Source organism: Pseudochaenichthys georgianus, chromosome 12 (genome assembly GCF_902827115.2).
Source record: "Pseudochaenichthys georgianus chromosome 12, fPseGeo1.2, whole genome shotgun sequence".
Taxonomy (NCBI): Eukaryota; Metazoa; Chordata; class Actinopteri; order Perciformes; family Channichthyidae; genus Pseudochaenichthys; species Pseudochaenichthys georgianus.
The window spans coordinates 28,497,674-28,517,914 of NC_047514.1; the positions used below are offsets into that span (position 1 = coordinate 28,497,674).

The window sequence follows — 20,241 nt, forward strand, 5'->3', positions numbered from 1 at the left end:
GGGGTGAAGGGCGGTGGAGACTCCTCCATTTGTCTCCCATAATCAAGACATTCCTCAGGCGGGTGCAGTGATAGATTTTCAAGGTTTTCTGAGCGATGTGTTGTGTCTTTCTCTTGTTTTGATTCCTCTTGTTGCTTGTCCTTGGCAGAAGGAAAAGATTGATGACGTAGGCAGTTGAATACGTTAGAGATAAACAATTTCACTCCTGACTTGTTCAGACAAACTCCATTTGCCTTAAAAAGATGTCTGCGGTCCCAGAAAAAGTTAAAGTTGTCAATAACAATACAGACAGTTGAAAGCCAGGTGTTCAGTGCAAACAATCTGCTGAATCTCTCCACTCCTCTTCTGACTGGCGGTAGAGGGCCACTGATGAACACCTCTGCATTTAGAGAGCTGACCGTTTCCAACAGATATTTAAAGTCTTCTTTCAGCACTTCTGACTCTTGTTTCACAACATCATTTGTTCCAATGTGTAGTACCACATTCTTCACAGTCGGATGGTCAGCCCCAATATGCAGGATCTTCTCAACCAAGTCAGAGACCATATCCTTGGGAAAACAGAGTACTTTGGTGTTGTTCTTACTCCACAGACCTTTTACATCTCTTACAGCAGAGTCACCCACAATCAGAGTTTCAGGCCCAGTCGTTAGCTTTCCCTCTAGCCTTTTACTTTTGGAGTAGCTATTGGTCCTTACCCTGCTGTGTGAAGAGGACGGGTTATCCAGTTCATCAGAAAGAGATCTCCGGCTCTCGGTCAGCGGAGCGTATCTAGCGAGACATTCCGACACCAGAGACAAATTGTGCGAGTAGATTAGTAAACCTGGTGTGTTTACCCTTCAGGCTTTGCGTCGGGATCTTCGGGGGTGCATAGGCATGCATTGCACCCCCAGTTGAATGTTATGCACCCTCTATTAAAAAAAGAGAACGGAGCGGAAAAAAATGGTGTCAGGTACGCGTGACCTGCTCCGCTGCACGTGCATCATTTCCAAAGTGCTTCCACAGCAGTGACACACATCTGGGGATAATCATTTATACGAAAATGGTTAAAGCAACCATCACTAAACGCCAGCAACACTGCATCTACTGCAGACAGTAGCAACAGGTCAGATGGGGACATCACGTTACCCTCCGTTGTGGACACTATCGCCTGACTCGCCGCCCTCGCCCCCGGAGTAGCAGTCTTTGTCGCCCGAAACTACGCTGCTCCTCCCCAGCTAGCGGGGAACGTTCTCACAACTTTGGCTAACGTTACCTACAGGTTCTAGTAAGGTTTTAAAGAAACGTTTTAATGTGATGTTCAAAGAACCTTTTTAGGATGTTTATTTTTTCAAATAATGTTCCTATAAGGTTTAAGGTTAACTAAGACATAACGTTTTAACTGCAACATTCAGAGGATGTTTTGAGGATGTTATTGAGGCCTGAGATGACAGAAAGTGTTTTATAAAATGTTCCTTTAATGTGATATGTTAACAAAGGCGGGACGTTTTGCCAACATTCTAAGGATGTGTTTTGGACGTTGTTGGGTAACACATTAAAGATGTTCTTTTATAAAACATTCCCTCAATGTTACATGATAACCAAAGAAGAACATTTTGAAATCAACATTTGGATAATGTTTTCAGGAGGTTATTCTTTTTTTATAAAATGTTCCTGTGATGCGAAATATTAACACGGTTATGGTCAACGTCAGATTTATTTGTAGTGCGCTTTAAAAAACAAACTGGTTGCATTTGTTTGAAAAGGATGTTTAAAACAAATCTGATGTCACCACATTTTCCTTTTTAAAAAAGAAAAGCACGTAATTCATGATATTGCATGTTTGCGGAGGCATGTCTGAGTTCCCAGCTAGACATTGTTGGTTCTAAAAACATTCTGAGAATGTTACCATTACTGGTAACTACTGAGTCCAACAGGATCGATCTCACGAAGAACTATTGGCAGAAAAAATAATAACAAACTCGAGAGACGGCTGAGTTGACCGCAGTGCAGAATCGCTGTATAGTTGAAATCTCCAAACAATGTTGTCCATTTTAGACAGAGGCTTATTATATTTACAGCCCTTAATAACATTCATTTTCTGGGCTCAATATGTGTCTTGGCTGTTTTTGTTGTGAAAACAAATGGACCGTAGGATACACGGATTGACCTGTGTTTTTATTTAAATTTGATTGATTGATTTGATTGATCATCTGCGCTCTTATTTTGAAAAACAACTTCCGCAGAATATGAAAAAACGGGGTTTTTTTGTTTCTGTTTTCTAGTGATTTTATTTTTTGTTTTGAGAAGTAGAAAATGAAAATCATCCCGTTTTTTAAGTTTAGTATATCCATTTTTGACCAATATAAAGAAAAACGCCTTGTATTTCAATTTTGGTCTTTCAATTAGAAAACAAAAATCAAATATCCAGTCGTTTTTTGTTTTTGAATATCCATTTGTGAAAAGAAAATCCAATGACCAAAACATACACTGACGAACTAGCCTAGCATTACCATAGCATGGTCATTTATGTTGTGTTTCTGTATACCTGTCATGTATACTTATCTCATTGCAACTGTAAAACAATGTCTGTTTCTTGTGTGTTACAGTTTTACAATAAAGAATATAAGAATATTCAGGAGCTTCAGTAATCTCCAATTCAGAATGGAATTATTTGAAGTTCATGTTTATGCTGACTGAATAGCTAGATTCCAGGAACATCTAGTGAGATCAGTACAGTTACATTCGGTTCGGTTTGGACGAAGGTACGTTTTAACCGTTTGTTTTTTCGTTCTAATTGAAAAAAAAAAAAAGCAGAAATGGGTCGTTTTTTTGTTTTTCAATTTTGCCCCAAGACGAAAAAACGGAAATTCAGCTCGTTTTTTCGTTTTTCTGTTCTTACTGTTAAAACAACTATACCACTCAATGTTTTGTTTCCATACGTGGGTGTGTCTCCAGCGCCTCCTTGCTTCTGATTGGCTAGTGTGCCCTATGCTTGCGCTGTACTCTTCAAAATAAAGGTTCTACGTCTTTGCCTTTAGACTGCGTTACAAATATACATATATTATTATATTCATACATACAAGTACAGAAGACAGCCTGTCCGTATGTCTGTCTTTCTATGTATATGTCTGTCTCGATGTCTTTCTATCTCGATGTCTGTCTATCTTTCTGTAACTATATTTTAGAGTTTAAAGCGTAGCCACTTTTACTCCACTATATGTATTTAAAACCTTTAGTAACTTTACAGATTTGGATTAAGTATGTGAAATGTATTCAACACTTAAATCAGACTTTAGTTCCACCTGGAGTACATTCACAAGCTACCCTGCAGTATACAAAGTCATTCAAACTAGCTGCACCTTCACCAGCTTTGAGAACACTTTCATGATCAATCATTATAAAACACATCATTGTTCTGAAATGGACCAATCTGCACAACGACTACTTTTACTGTCGCTACTTTCACTATATTTGATGCTGATGCCTTTCTACTTTCACTTGAGGAACATTTTGAATGCAGGACTTTTACTGTAACAGAGTATTCCTACACTCTGGTACTTCTACTTTACTCAAGTACAAGATCTGAGTACTTCTACTTTTACTCAAGTACAAGATCTGAGTACTTCTACTTTACTCAAGTACAAGATCTGAGTACTTCTACTTTTACTCAAGTACAAGATCTGAGTACTTCTACTTTTACTCAAGTACAAGATCTGAGTACTTCTACTTTTACTCAAGTACAAGATCTGAGTACTTCTACTTTTACTCAAGTACAAGATCTGAGTACTTCTACTTATACTCAAGTACAAGATCTGAGTACTTCTACTTTTACTCAAGTACAAGATCTGAGTACTTCTACTTTCACTCAAGTACAAGATCTGAGTACTTCTACTTTACTCAAGTACAAGATCTGAGTACTTCTACTTTTACTCAAGTACAAGATCTGAGTACTTCTACTTTTACTCAAGTACAAGATCTGAGTACTTCTACTTTTACTCAAGTACAAGATCTGAGTACTTCTACTTTTACTCAAGTACAAGATCTGAGTACTTCTACTTTTACTCAAGTACAAGATCTGAGTACTTCTACTTTTACTCAAGTACAAGATCTGAGTACTTCTACTTTTACTCAAGTACAAGATCTGAGTACTTCTACTTTACTCAAGTACAAGATCTGAGTACTTCTACTTTACTCAAGTACAAGATCTGAGTACTTCTACTTTACTCAAGTACAAGATCTGAGTACTTCTACTTTACTCAAGTACAAGATCTGAGTACTTCTACTTTTACTCAAGTACAAGATCTGAGTACTTCTACTTTTACTCAAGTACAAGATCTGAGTACTTCTACTTTACTCAAGTACAAGATCTGAGTACTTCTACTTTACTCAAGTACAAGATCTGAGTACTTCTACTTTTACTCAAGTACAAGATCTGAGTACTTCTACTTTTACTCAAGTACAAGATCTGAGTACTTCTACTTTTACTCAAGTACAAGATCTGAGTACTTCTACTTTTACTCAAGTACAAGATCTGAGTACTTCTACTTTTACTCAAGTACAAGATCTGAGTACTTCTACTTTTACTCAAGTACAAGATCTGAGTACTTCTACTTTTACTCAAGTACAAGATCTGAGTACTTCTACTTTACTCAAGTACAAGATCTGAGTACTTCTACTTTACTCAAGTACAAGATCTGAGTACTTCTACTGTACTCAAGTACAAGATCTGAGTACTTCTACTTTTACTCAAGTACAAGATCTGAGTACTTCTACTTTTACTCAAGTACAAGATCTGAGTACTTCTACTTTTACTCAAGTACAAGATCTGAGTACTTCTACTTTACTCAAGTACAAGATCTGAGTACTTCTACTTTTACTCAAGTACAAGATCTGAGTACTTCTACTTTACTCAAGTACAAGATCTGAGTACTTCTACTTTACTCAAGTACAAGATCTGAGTACTTCTACTTATACTCAAGTACAAGATCTGAGTACTTCTACTTTACTCAAGTACAAGATCTGAGTACTTCTACTTTACTCAAGTACAAGATCTGAGTACTTCTACTTTTACTCAAGTACAAGATCTGAGTACTTCTACTTTTACTCAAGTACAAGATCTGAGTACTTCTACTTTTACTCAAGTACAAGATCTGAGTACTTCTACTTTTACTCAAGTACAAGATCTGAGTACTTCTACTTTACTCAAGTACAAGATCTGAGTACTTCTACTTTCACTCAAGTACAAGATCTGAGTACTTCTACTTTTACTCAAGTACAAGATCTGAGTACTTCTACTTTACTCAAGTACAAGATCTGAGTACTTCTACTTTTACTCAAGTACAAGATCTGAGTACTTCTACTTTACTCAAGTACAAGATCTGAGTACTTCTACTTTACTCAAGTACAAGATCTGAGTACTTCTACTTTTACTCAAGTACAAGATCTGAGTACTTCTACTTTACTCAAGTACAAGATCTGAGTACTTCTACTTTTACTCAAGTACAAGATCTGAGTACTTCTACTTTTACTCAAGTACAAGATCTGAGTACTTCTACTTTCACTCAAGTACAAGATCTGAGTACTTCTACTTTCAAGTACAAGATCTGAGTACTTCTACTTTTACTCAAGTACAAGATCTGAGTACTTCTACTTTACTCAAGTACAAGATCTGAGTACTTCTACTTTTACTCAAGTACAAGATCTGAGTACTTCTACTTTTACTCAAGTACAAGATCTGAGTACTTCTACTTTACTCAAGTACAAGATCTGAGTACTTCTACTTTTACTCAAGTACAAGATCTGAGTACTTCTACTTTTACTCAAGTACAAGATCTGAGTACTTCTACTTTTACTCAAGTACAAGATCTGAGTACTTCTACTTTCACTCAAGTACAAGATCTGAGTACTTCTACTTTTACTCAAGTACAAGATCTGAGTACTTCTACTTTTACTCAAGTACAAGATCTGAGTACTTCTACTTTTACTCAAGTACAAGATCTGAGTACTTCTACTTTCACTCAAGTACAAGATCTGAGTACTTCTACTTTACTCAAGTACAAGATCTGAGTACTTCTACTTTACTCAAGTACAAGATCTGAGTACTTCTACTTTTACTCAAGTACAAGATCTGAGTACTTCTACTTTCACTCAAGTACAAGATCTGATTACTTCTACTTTTACTCAAGTACAAGATCTGAGTACTTCTACTTTTACTCAAGTACAAGATCTGAGTACTTCTACTTTTACTCAAGTACAAGATCTGAGTACTTCTACTTTTACTCAAGTACAAGATCTGAGTACTTCTACTTTCACTCAAGTACAAGATCTGAGTACTTCTACTTTTACTCAAGTACAAGATCTGAGTACTTCTACTTTCACTCAAGTACAAGATCTGAGTACTTCTACTTTACTCAAGTACAAGATCTGAGTACTTCTACTTTCACTCAAGTACAACATCTGAGTACTTCTACTTATACTCAAGTACAAGATCTGAGTACTTCTACTTATACTCAAGTACAAGATCTGAGTACTTCTACTTATACTCAAGTACAAGATCTGAGTACTTCTACTTTACTCAAGTACAAGATCTGATTACTTCTACTTTTACTCAAGTACAAGATCTGAGTACTTCTACTTTACTCAAGTACAAGATCTGAGTACTTCTACTTTTACTCAAGTACAAGATCTGAGTACTTCTACTTTTACTCAAGTACAAGATCTGAGTACTTCTACTTTTACTCAAGTACAAGATCTGAGTACTTCTACTTTACTCAAGTACAAGATCTGAGTACTTCTACTTATACTCAAGTACAAGATCTGAGTACTTCTACTTATACTCAAGTACAAGATCTGATTACTTCTACTTTACTCAAGTACAAGATCTGAGTACTTCTACTTTTACTCAAGTACAAGATCTGAGTACTTCTACTTTACTCAAGTACAAGATCTGAGTACTTCTACTTTTACTCAAGTACAAGATCTGAGTACTTCTACTTTTACTCAAGTACAAGATCTGAGTACTTCTACTTTTACTCAAGTACAAGATCTGAGTACTTCTACTTTTACTCAAGTACAAGATCTGAGTACTTCTACTTTACTCAAGTACAAGATCTGAGTACTTCTACTTTTACTCAAGTACAAGATCTGAGTACTTCTACTTTCACTCAAGTACAAGATCTGAGTACTTCTACTTTTACTCAAGTACAAGATCTGAGTACTTCTACTTTTACTCAAGTACAAGATCTGAGTACTTCTACTTTACTCAAGTACAAGATCTGAGTACTTCTACTTTACTCAAGTACAAGATCTGAGTACTTCTACTTTACTCAAGTACAAGATCTGAGTACTTCTACTTTTACTCAAGTACAAGATCTGAGTACTTCTACTTTCACTCAAGTACAAGATCTGAGTACTTCTACTTTACTCAAGTACAAGATCTGAGTACTTCTACTTTACTCAAGTACAAGATCTGAGTACTTCTACTTTACTCAAGTACAAGATCTGAGTACTTCTACTTTACTCAAGTACAAGATCTGAGTACTTCTACTTTTACTCAAGTACAAGATCTGATTACTTCTACTTTTACTCAAGTACAAGATCTGAGTACTTCTACTTTCACTCAAGTACAAGATCTGATTACTTCTACTTTTACTCAAGTACAAGATCTGAGTACTTCTACTTTTACTCAAGTACAAGATCTGAGTACTTCTACTTTTACTCAAGTACAAGATCTGAGTACTTCGACACCCTCTGATTAATGGTTGATTTCCAAATGTTCTGTTGGTGCGTGGAAGCCGAGGATGATAACATAATAGTGTTTGATTGTATTGCCTTACGCATGCAGCTATTTGCCTGTGTTTAGAAACATAATTAAACATACCATGGACACACATTCAAACAATTTTCAATTTATTAAACATTGCAGATGAACAATTAACAAGTCATACAGCTAAAGAAAACTACAACAATAATTTTCTGTATGATGATATCATGGAACCTGGAATTTGAACACACACCACTTAACAATAAACAATAAACTTAACAATAAACGACTGAACTGCTGTCCACTTTAGGGTAGGGCCCTTAAAGCATCCAGTGCTGCAGACAGTCCAGCAGCCTGGGTATGCACTGGCTCCTGATCCCTGCACTTGCCTTGACACATATCTCCTTACAATGCCTCTGAGATCCTTTATCCCGCTTTGGAATGGTGCTGGCTCGTTATGAATGGCACGCTCAAAGAGTTCAGCAATGTCCGCATAGTTCCTTGCACATTCTTGTTCAGCTGCTGTCTGGTGCTCCACAGTGGCAAATGGGTTCCTCCCAAACAGCGACACTCGTGTCAGAGAGGACCCCACTTCCTGATGATAGCAGTCGGCAGCATCTGTAGCTTCAGGGCGCCCACCATGAGCAAGTTGATCAGGGATACCCTTACCTTAAAAAAAAACACATAAGTGGCCATTGTTCGTGTAATGTTACATATCATGCATATCAATGAACCTCACACAGCGTGTAATCATAGCCTGCCCTTACAAAAAATTGTACTTGTGCTATTAGTACACTTCTTACAAACTTTAAAAAGTATGGTTTTAATTTGACTGTTTATGTACTTTCCAGATATATATGTTTCATACAATAAGAGCAATCTATAAACTAGATAGTAGATATGTCTTTACTCAGACAATTATTGAAATATATACATGCCACATTTAAACATTTCCATCAACCTAGTGTAAAAAAGGGGATACAGAGAGAAACAAATGTAGGATATAAGTACAACTTGTAAAAATGCATAAAGAAGGTCATTTGTTATGGGGCTAAAGTAACATTCTGAAAACTGCTATACAAACCTTGGATTCTGTGTGCATTCCAGGACTGCACATCCGGTCAAGTCCAATGTTGGCTACCTGACAGGTTAGAGTGAACACACAATATCGTGTGATGTTGTCTTCGACTTCCTGCTGGTCAACAAGGTGGTTGAGTGCGCCTTTCAGAGGGTTGTTTAGCCTGTTGTTTACCTCTGGCCACATCCTTTCTATAATATGATTGTTATGATTCTGTTTAGTTGTATTTTTGTTGTGTGCTTTTGTGTGCTATTTCCTGTCTCACCCCTCTCTTCTCTGTTTTCCTCTGCAGGGCTGGTGTGTGACAGGGAGTTGGCTGGCTCCTCCCAGTAGCAGACGAGGCACACCTGTTTCCACTCACCTCTTCACCTGTAGAGATAAAAGCCCGGTCCTCATGCCACTTCCCTGCCAGATAATTCCTCTGTTTCGACCCTCCGGTGTGTCTCGCTGCTCTCCTCGTTGTTTGGATTATTGTTTGGATTTTTGCCAGCCAACTTCCTGACTCCACTGCCGTATTTTTTGTTCTCTGCTTGAATAAAGCTTTTTGTTTATCGACCATCTCTCTCCAGTCTTTTGTTTTGGGTTCCAAAATCCTATAGGCCGTAACAGAATTATCTGGCCAAAGCATGGACCCCGCAGAGACTGAGAGATTGAAGCAAGCTATTTCGACACAGGGAGCTCGTGTGGGGCAGCACGAACAAGCCCTACAAAGTATCATGGAATCCCTCCACAACCTTAATACCGGTTTCACTCAACTCAGCGGCCGCTTGGACCAGTCTTTCACCCAGCTCAACACTCTGACGGCTCCAGCTCCTGCGCCACCGCCTCCAGCTCCTGAGATTCCAGTCATTCATCCCGGCCAACCCCGTGAACCATTCATCCCCACCCCTGTGAGGTATTCAGGTGATTCAGGGACATGCAGTCAGTTTCTTCACCAGTGCTCCATAGTTTTTGATCAGCAGCCTTTAACTTACTCCTCTGACAGAACTAGAGTAGCTTTCGTTATGAGTTTGTTATCGGGTAAAGCAGCTGCATGGGCGGTGGCCATAGCCAAGAGTAACCCAGCTATCTATAACTCCTTTCCTGTGTTTGAGACCGAGATGTATCGAGTTTTTGACCACCCGCTTCAGGGTAAGGAGGCTGGTAATCGGCTCCTTTCTTTACGCCAGGGTTCTGAGTCAGTCTCCACTTACTCAATTGATTTCCGCATTCTCGCAGCAGAGAGCGGGTGGGATGAGACGGCTTTACAGATAGTTTTTTCCCGTGGATTAAACGAGGAGTTAAAGGACGAGCTAGCTGCTCGAGATGAGACTTCGTCCCTTGAGGAGTTAATTTCTTTGGCCATTCGCTTAGATAATCGCCTCCGTGAGAGGCGTAGGGAGAGAACAGACAGGCAGAGATTCCCTCTCCCCTTTTCCCAACCCAAGTCACCATGTCCGCCTGGACAGTCTGCACCTCCTCACCAACGCCTGGAGCCTTTCTCCTACCGGGACCCACCCACCGTCTCCTCATCCCTAAGCCCAGAGGAGCCTATGCAGCTGGGGAGAATGAGGCTTTCACCTGCTGAACGGGAACGCCGTTTCCTCCAGAGGCTCTGCATATACTGTGGTCAGGCTGGCCACATTCGAGCCAACTGTTCCGCTCGGCCAAAAGAGCAGGCTCAGCAGCCGGGGGAGGGGCGCTGGTGAGCCATACTTCTGTCTCCCCTTCCCACGCTAATCGTCTCCAGTTAAAGGGTACGGTTTCTAGTTCTCAAGTTTCCCTTCCTCTCCAAGTCTTAGTTGATTCAGGGGCTGATGAAAATTTTATTGACTCTGACCTGGTTTTCTAGTCTAATCTCCCCTCAGAACTCCTTCCCGAGCCCAAGAACATTTTTTCCCTTGATGGTAGGCTTCTTGCCCATGTAACTCACCGTACTGCCCCAGTGTCATTGTTACTCTCAGGTAATCATCACGAGACCATTTCCCTGTATCTCATTCCCTCACCCCTTTCTCCGCTGGTGTTAGGTCTCCCCTGGCTTAAACTCCACAACCCACACATAGACTGGGCCACCTTATCCATCGTCAATTGGAGTTTGTTCTGCCACTCTCACTGTTTACACTCTGCCATACCCACCACTGTTACTTCAAAACCTGTTCCCCCCAGACCTGTTGACCTCACGTCAGTTCCCTCTGAGTATCATGACCTCCAGGAGGTTTTCAGCAAGGATCGTGCCCTGTCTCCACCACCTCATCGACCTTATGACTGTGGCATTGACTTGCTCCCCGGTGCTCCCTTGCCTTCGAGCAGACTTTATAATATCTCCAAGCCGGAGAGGGAGGCCATGGAGACTTATATCACTGACTCTGTTGCTACTGGTCTCATTCGCCCTTCTCGCTCTCCATTGGGGGCAGGGTTTTTTTTTGTTGACAAGAAGGATAAGACTCTATGCCCCTGTATTGATTTCAGGGGCTTGAATGACATTACTGTAAAGAATAAGTATCCTCTTCCGCTCATAGACTCAGCTTTTGGTTTCCTCCATCAAGCCACCATCTTCTCTAAGTTGGACCTCCGAAATGCCTACCACCTAGTTAGGATAAGGGAGGGAGACGAGTGGAAGACTGCGTTTAAGACGCCCCTGGGACATTTTGAATATTTAGTTATGCCTTTTGGGTTAACTAACGCCCCTGCTGTGTTTCAGACACTCATTAACGATGTCCTTCGTGATATGCTTAACAGATTTGTCTTTGTGTATCTTGATGATATCCTCATTTTCTCTCGTGACCCCCAAGAACATGTCCAACACATGAGGTTGGTGCTGCAGAGACTCCTGGAGAACAGACTTTATGTTAAGGCTGAGAAGTGTGCCTTTCATGTTTCCTCTGTTTCATTCCTGGGTTTTGTGGTGGAGAAGGGACAGGTCAGAGCCGACCCTGCCAAAGTCATGGCAGTGGCCGAATGGCCCACTCCTACAACGAGAAAGCAACTCCAAAGGTTTCTTGGTTTTGCCAACTTTTACCGCAGGTTTATTCGTGACTATAGTCGAGCAGCCGCCCCACTCACCAAGCTCACCTCAGTTAAGGTTCCCTTTGTGTGGTCATCTGAAGCTGAGGCTGCTTTTGCTATGTTGAAGTGTTTGTTTTCCTCTGCTCCTGTGTTATCTCACCCTGATTCTTCAGCCCCTTTCGTGGTCGAAGTGGATGCCTCCGACACTGGTGTAGGGGCAGTCCTCTCCCAGCGCTCAGCCTCCGACCAGAAGTTGCATCCCTGCGCCTTCTTTTCCCGCCGGCTCTCCCCGGCAGAAAGAAACTATGATGTGGGAAATCGGGAGCTTCTGGCAGTAGTCTTAGCCCTGCAGGAATGGAGGCACTGGCTTGAAGGCACAACTCATCCGTTTGTGGTATGGACGGACCACAGAAACGTAGCTTATCTCCGTTCTGCTCGCAGGCTCAACTCTCGCCAGGCTCGATGGGCACTTTTTCTGGGCCGGTTCAGCTTCACCCTCACCTATCACGGAACATCAAGGCAGATGCCCTGTCACGTCAGTTCGCTCCTCCGGTTGAGGAGCCATCCGCAGGAACCATTCTTCCATCCTCCTGTGTGGTGGGAGTAGCCAGGTGGGAGGTTGAGAGGGTGGTCCTGGAGGCACAAGAGGACCATCCAGCTCCTGAGGGTTGTCCACCGGGTCGGCTGTTCGTTCCACCGCACGCCAGATCTTCAGTGCTCCAGTTGGGACATGATTCTAAGATAGCTTGCCATCCAGGAGCACTTCGGACTCTAGGCCTCATCCAACAACGCTTCTGGTGGCCCTCCATGTCCTCTGACGCCAAGAAGTATGTCGCCGCCTGCTCCATCTGCGCCCGCAGTAAGGCATCCCACCGCGCCCCTGCTGGTCTTCTACGCCCTCTTCCCATTCCTCATCGGCCTTGGTCTCACATCGCCATGGACTTCGTGACGGGTCTTCCCCCATCGGAAGGAAATACAGTTATCCTGACGATTGTTGACCGCTTCTCCAAGGCCGTACACTTCGTTCCCCTACCTAAGTTACCTTCTGCTCTGGAGACTGCTACACTAATCACCCAGCATGTTTTTAGATTGCATGGCATTCCTCTGGACATTGTTTCTGACAGGGGTCCGCAATTTGCCTCTCGAGTCTGGAAAGCCTTTTGCCAGGCATTGGGGGCGTCGGCCAGTCTGTCATCAGGTTACCACCCGCAGACCAACGGCCAGACTGAGCGTGCGAATCAGGACCTGGAGGCAGCCCTTCGCTGTGTCTCTTCTCACCATCCAGTCTCCTGGGCCTCCCACCTGCCTTGGGTTGAATATGCCCACAACTCCCTGGTTTGCTCCGCCACAGGAATGTCTCCATTCATGGCTTCTGTTGGGTTCCAACCCCCTCTCTTCCCCGACCAGGAGAGGGATGTGGCAGTCCCCTCAGTACAGGGGCATCTTCGGCGGGCCCGCAGAGTCTGGCATGAAGCTCGGGCAGCTCTCGTTCGCACTGCTGCTCGCAACCAGAGGCTTGCAGACCGCCATCGCACTCCAGCCCCGGACTACCAGCCCGGTCAGAAGGTCTGGCTGTCCTCCCGTGATCTGCCACTCCAGACTGACTCCCGCAAACTGGCACCCAGGTACATTGGCCCGTTTGTCATTGAACGGATTATTAACCCCGCTGTGGTTAGGCTCAAGCTGCCTGCTGCCTTGAATGTCCACCCATCATTTCATGTCTCACTTCTCAAACCAGTTTCCTCCAGTCCTCTGAGCCCTCCGGCCGAGCCCCCTCCTCCCCCCCGGAGTATTGACAATCATCCTGCTTTCACCGTCCAGCGGTTGTTGGATGTACGAAGGCGAGGCCGGGGGTTCCAGTACTTGGTGGATTGGGAGGGGTACGGACTAGAGGAGCGTCAATGGGTCTCCCGCTCCCTGATTTTGGACCCTGCTCTCCTTAGGGACTTTTATGAGAGGTACCCGGACAGGCCTGGTAGGACGCCAGGAGGCGTCCGTTGAGGGGGGGGTACTGTTATGATTCTGTTTAGTTGTATTTTTGTTGTGTGCTTTTGTGTGCTATTTCCTGTCTCACCCCTCTCTTCTCTGTTTTCCTCTGCAGGGCTGGTGTGTGACAGGGAGTTGGCTGGCTCCTCCCAGTAGCAGACGAGGCACACCTGTTTCCACTCACCTCTTCACCTGTAGAGATAAAAGCCCGGTCCTCATGCCACTTCCCTGCCAGATAATTCCTCTGTGTTTCGACCCTCCGGTGTGTCTCGCTGCTCTCCTCGTTGTTTGGGTTATTGTTTGGATTTTTGCCAGCCAACTTCCTGACTCCACTGCCGTATTTTTTGTTCTCTGCTTGAATAAAGCTTTTTGTTTATCGACCATCTCTCTCCAGTCTTTTGCTTTGGGGTCCAAAATCCTATAGGCCGTAACAATGATTCTGTCATTTAAAGTAAACAAAAATGAGAAGAGTCAAATGTAGAGAGCACATTGTAATTTCCCAATTTCCGGCTTTGTATTTTATCCATTTCCTGTTGTATCCAGTTCAAAAGTACTGTATCTCTCCTGTGTCATAGGAAAAAGCTAGCAGTCCCCTAGAGAGGTTTAGTGAACGCCATGGGTCTATTGACAGCTATCAGCTAGCCGTTGGGTGAATAATGGAAGGAGATCAGAAATCTTTTATTTGTCCCGCCACAGGGTAATTTACATGATTACAGCAGATAAAGTGAGGAATAAAAGACAAAAATGGCTGTGGGGATTGTCCACAGTGTTGAGTATGTAAGTCGCTTTGGATAAAAGCGTCTAACAAGTGACACGTAATGTATGAACACGACGTTGATTGCAATTCAGATAAAAAAACAACTCTCCTGTGTTGACTTTGTTTGCATGTATTCCGGTAGTCTGCCAATTTCTCCTGCATGAAAAGAGTCAAGTAGAATTCTTTTCCACTCGGATTTGGTTCCACATTCCATATCGTAGGACAGCACTCCTGCAAGACAGCAATACAAAAGTCTTATGACATGTAACAGAATTTCATGTTTGTTGTTACAACCTAAGCATTGCTAAAGCGAATTTTGTACGCAGTTAAAATGTTGATCTCATCAATCAATTACCAAGTAGCGTACAATATACAGTGGTTACCTGTCAGTAGTTTTCGATTTACAATATTTTTCCCAAATAAAACTGTTCTAAATGTTTACTAAATTATTTACTGTCTGCTGTTTGCAACCTTTTTATTAGGTTATTATATTATTATAACAGAAACAGGGCACTGAAACTTACTGGTAAACCTCTTGATATATGGTCAGGTTGTTTTTCACTGGCATGGTGGAGTGGCTTACAATGTTGCTGGAGAATCCGTCCACGGCAAGGATGTGGGTCTCCCCATACATCACCAGTTTCTCGTTTTGGTCAATGTGCAATTTGTGACCCATGTACACTACACTGTATGGCACTGGATTTAAATTCCTTAATCTCTGAGGAATTAAACACAATGTTATTGTTCTCACAATATGTTCACAGCAATGTACAATACAGGAAAATCTAAATGTTTTTTAATAATACCTACACGATACCGATCTGCATGATATGGCTGGTTAGTTTCTCTGAGGACACGACCAACACGCCCCTCTGATGCTCGGATTCCTTTTGAGGCCAGGGGGGTATACTGCAAAGCAGGATTTTCGCTTAGCCGGCTAAATTCAGGGAAAACTCCGGCTTTCCGGTCATCCGAAGCTGGTTCTCTTTTTAGCAGGCTAGATCTCCATGGTAATATATGCTAAGCAGCTAACCTGGTCGGGACCAGGTTAGGTTGCAGGCTAAGAGCTCAACTCAGTGAAAGCACCGCCTGCTGACCAATCAGAGCTCAGTGTGCGGAGTTTAAAGCGATCAAGTCATATTACAGGAGAAAGGAAATACAGAAAAACTGCCGTCGCAGGAAAGACGGCCGGCAAAAATCACCGACTGTGTGAACGTGAACATGAATAGAATATCACCTCCATCTTCAGAGCAATCTGACTATTATAACATTAGCGTTAAGAAAGCTTACTTAAATATCGGCCACAACATAAGTAACCGGATCAGAGTACATTAAGTACAGTCCGCCGGCATATCACTTCATAATGTATCATATATCTCCTTATCTGAGTCAGCTGAGCCGTATCTGGCCATGCAACACTCACAGTGTCACATACTGTATGCAGAAGTATTATTTTAAGCAACACATAAGTTGACGAAACACTTGAGACAAATGTAATTGAAGTCAGATCGTGTTTTAGACGGGCAGTGATATCATAAACCTGTTAATGTACGCATTCAAACACTTTTTCTTTTTCCAGCTGTGTTCACCTTGCAGGTGCAGCTATGTGGCTTTTATCCTGGATAAAGTGTTTAAGTCATGGATGTTTAAAGTTTAACTTCTTCATATTTGACTAGTATTAAAGTTCACTTTTCATTCAGGAAGTATGACGCTGCGCTGTCAGTACGCTTATCCATGTTTGTGATTGGTCGAATGCTCCAGATACCACCCCTTTCATGTGAACGCGCACCTAACTAGATAGGACACGGCTGGCTTGAGCGATCCACTTGATAACCAGCGTCGTAGTACAGTTTAGCGAGAGCGCGTATGTTTTGGATTAGGCCAACCGGCTAACTCAAACATATCCAGGTTAGGTTGAACCAGGTTCGTAGTATAGGCCCCAGGTAACCAGTCATCATTTTTCTTCCATATGTTGGTCCAGTCTGAATTTGTAAACACAAAACAAAAACTAAATAGGACCAAGGTACGTTTTAACCGTTTGTGTTTTAGTTCTAATTGAAAAAAAAAAAAAACAGAATAGTTATCTCATTATTATGTACACAATTATGTCCAAAGTTATTAGTGAGTATTTCTGTCACATCATTGCCTCAACTCAGCTCCTACGTCTCTAAGAAAACCCATAATTCAGGGCTCGTTACATTTGTTTGTATTGTGAGAATAATCAATATACAAATGAAACCGGAACTTTAGTCCACTGATGTATTGTTCCCCTACGGACAAATATCGGGGGTAGTAGCTTCCGGAACCGGAAGTTGCATTGTTTTTAGCATTCACAGTAGGATGTAGCATATCAAGCAGCATTAGTGAAGAGATGGATAAAAACGCGTGAAGTTACATACTAAACACACCGTCTCCAACTGCCACTCATCGATGCTAACATATCAACTGTTACTATATGGTTAACTATCAGAGGAGCAGAGGAACGTCATGTTTACTATAATTGAAACCCTGTCAATTTTACAAGAAGTTTCTTGGATTCTTTCTGGCCATTTACTCCTCCCAGCATTCCGAAACCCAACAGTAGGCTATAGAGTCGTGCAGTGACACGTCCTAAAATCATAGATCTTTCGATTCGACTTATGATTATAAAATTATAAAAGTAGGGTAGACATGTGGAGATTAAATGTGTGTCAACCACAGACATTATTTCGAGCTATTTTCCAAAATCCTATGGCGAAACATTGAGTTGTATACTTGTTTTAACAGTAAGAACAGAAAAACGAGCAGAATTTCCGTTTTGGGGCAAAATTGAAAAACAAAAAAACGACCCGTTTCTGCTTTTGTTTTTGTTTCAATTAGAATGAAAAAACAAACGGTTAAAACGTACCTTCGTCGGTTTGCGTTCACACGGGCAAAACTCAAACGGACACAAGTCATGTGCACGGAAATGCTGTTCAACCATTGGTCAGACATTAAGAGGGTAAAACCGCAAATCCCGGCCATTTCTACCGGAGCCTCCGCCATGGAGCATCGGCACTTTCGGCAGGTTATTCTCATGCTGCTGTTAATCTGGAGATAAACAGACTCTAGCGGCCCGCGCATATGATTATATAATCAGACAACGTCCGTTAAAAAAACATTATAACATAATGAGAGACGTTCTGCAGTAAGGAGAAGGTTTCACATACGACAGGTGGCTCTGACTTTTATGTATAGTCAGTGCTTGAATTGGAATAAAAAAGGTGCCAGTACTCTAAATCAGCAACTGTTTCAAGTCAATTTATTTATGCAGCCCAAAAACAAGTATTTGGCTCAAAGTCATAGTATATCCTATAATGCTGGTGGGTTTGTCTCTTTACTGTATATTTTAGAAAGGCTCACTGTACTTAAACAAAATGACTCAAGGTGCATCTGAGATTAGAGGGGGTGCAGTGGTAAAGTACTATTTTTATAGGTGGGGAGTGGACCTGACACCCTCTAGGGGGTCCGGGGGCATGCCCCCACGGGAAGATTTTTTTTTTTAAATATTGAAGTTAGATGCATCAATCTGGTGCACTTTGAGAGCAAAATGAAGAGATATATGGATACCTCTCAACATCCATATGAAATAACGGTAAACAGATTTACTTTTTCTTTATGGATATAAAAGAAAGTAAAGCCTGACTCCCACTGGCGGCTGGTTAAATGACTCCTCGTCCCTGAGTACACTCACCATCTTTCAGCAGGAAAGGAGAGAGGGAATCCTTGTCCGGCGACAACCGCTGTCTTTTCACACTATTATTAAGCCACGCTAACATTTTCGAAATGCTAACGTTATGTGATGTCTTTTCTGCTCTAGTCTATCGCTGCGGTGCGTCATAGATGCGTCATGAGATGCCGCCTACCGCCGGCGGGTGAGTACCATGGATGTATAATAAGAACTGGATACAGCGTGGGAGACGGGGCCTCATTCATTCCTATGAGAGTTGCTCATTGGCATGATGATAAAATGGCCCAACTTTTGAGAGAGCGAAACGTCACAGATTACCCGGCATGCCTGAGAAGTACTCGTATGTGCGCTCATAGCGCATGCGCAACTTTAACCAAAATGCTCGTTCACATCAAGCACGTCAATTTGCGTACACGTAACAGCACCGCACGTTCATGACAGCATGGTAATGATTTGTTATTATGATGGATTTGATATTGACGAGGCGCAGTTAGCAGCTAGCGGCTAGCTAGTAATTATGCTAATGTACGCATCAATCGTTATGTACTTATATTACGCTGTAACAGGATCTAGTGATATCCAAGCAACAGAGCTTCATTTAGCATGAAAGAATGATTGCACTGTATATATATAATAATAATATATACTTATAATAATAAGTAATATTAACTTTATTTAATACAACATTTACGGTACAAGATGTAATCATACAGCCCATGTAGTATGATAATGAATTACAGCAAACATGTGCAATATATCCATTATTACAGCTCCGTGGGTCCGTTCTTATTGTGCATCCATGGGTAAAGAGAAACGCAACTCACATTGGTTTCTCAAACAGCATCTCTGTAAACTACGTGTATTGTATTCACTGAATTTCATTCTCTGCCTTTAACGGCTCGTTGTAGCTCCAATAGCTCCAGCCCCCACCCTCCCTGTGAGCACAGTGTGCTCTGATTGGTCGGGACACGTAACATGAACGTGCCGGGCGGCGCGGTCCCGTGGGTTAGATGCGCATTCATAATGCAGAGGGAAATAACTCTCAGAATAACGTTATTAGCACATTATTACAACTTGAGGAAAAAAAGTATCCAACGATTTACAGAACACTCTTTCCCCATATAAGTCAATGGGAAAAGGTGTTTCCGGGCCTGGAAACCAAACAGAAGTGTAGTACCGCCGTTTGGCCAGCACGAATATTTTCATCTGAGTCCGGCGCACTTCCTGGGGGCTTGGTGACTACCGGCATTTTACTGAGTACCTCCACCTCCACCTGCGGGCCGAACTTCACCAGGAGATCATGCGGCAGGCGTTACAGGCCGGCGACTGGTTTACGGCCCGTCCACACAGCGGCGTGCATTGACGCTTCACCATTCACTTTGAATGGGGTGACGTCACTTTTAGCCGAAATGCATCGTGGGAACCGACGCGGAGCGTAGCTGGCGTGGCTCGCTGCAAAAGTTGAGCAATGTTCAACTTTCGACGCCTCGGCAGAAGCGTCAGCCAATCGAATCATATGCCAGTACAAGCTCTAGCCAATCAAACCGCTGCTTGTGTGTCAGGGGCGGGAGATTCATGTGATTGGTTGTTGGTCGAGTTTCAGACACGCCCGCCGGCAAGCGTCAGCGCACGCAGTGGGCATGTCGGGCAGGTCCGGTGCTCAAGGAGTGGTTCCATGCTTGTTTTTTATCTCTCTTCTCTTTCACATCTTTGCTCAGTGTTTCACTTCCGCTCGCTGAAGAGAAAGGGATGACAGTCAGGAGGTGAGGCCTCCTTTTATACGGTGAGATGCACGCGCGCATTCAGGTAGGCCCGCCCCGGGGCCGGCTACGTCTATAGAAGTCTCAGTAGGTGAATGCTTGCATGATAAGGTAGTACCCATAGAGTCCAGTAGAGAGATATAACCATGTGATTTTGGAACATTGAACAATGAAAATCTATTCCAATAGACCTCAACAATGGAAATATGATCAGTAAAAATGGCC

At 42.4% G+C, this 20,241-nt stretch overlaps 1 pseudogene; it reads right to left on the reverse strand.

Moving 5' to 3' along the window:
- Positions 1 to 7,981: 7,981 nt before the first annotated feature.
- LOC139434883 (uncharacterized) lies at positions 7,982 to 17,509 on the reverse strand (annotated as a pseudogene).
- Between the last annotated feature and the right edge of the window lie 2,732 nt (positions 17,510 to 20,241).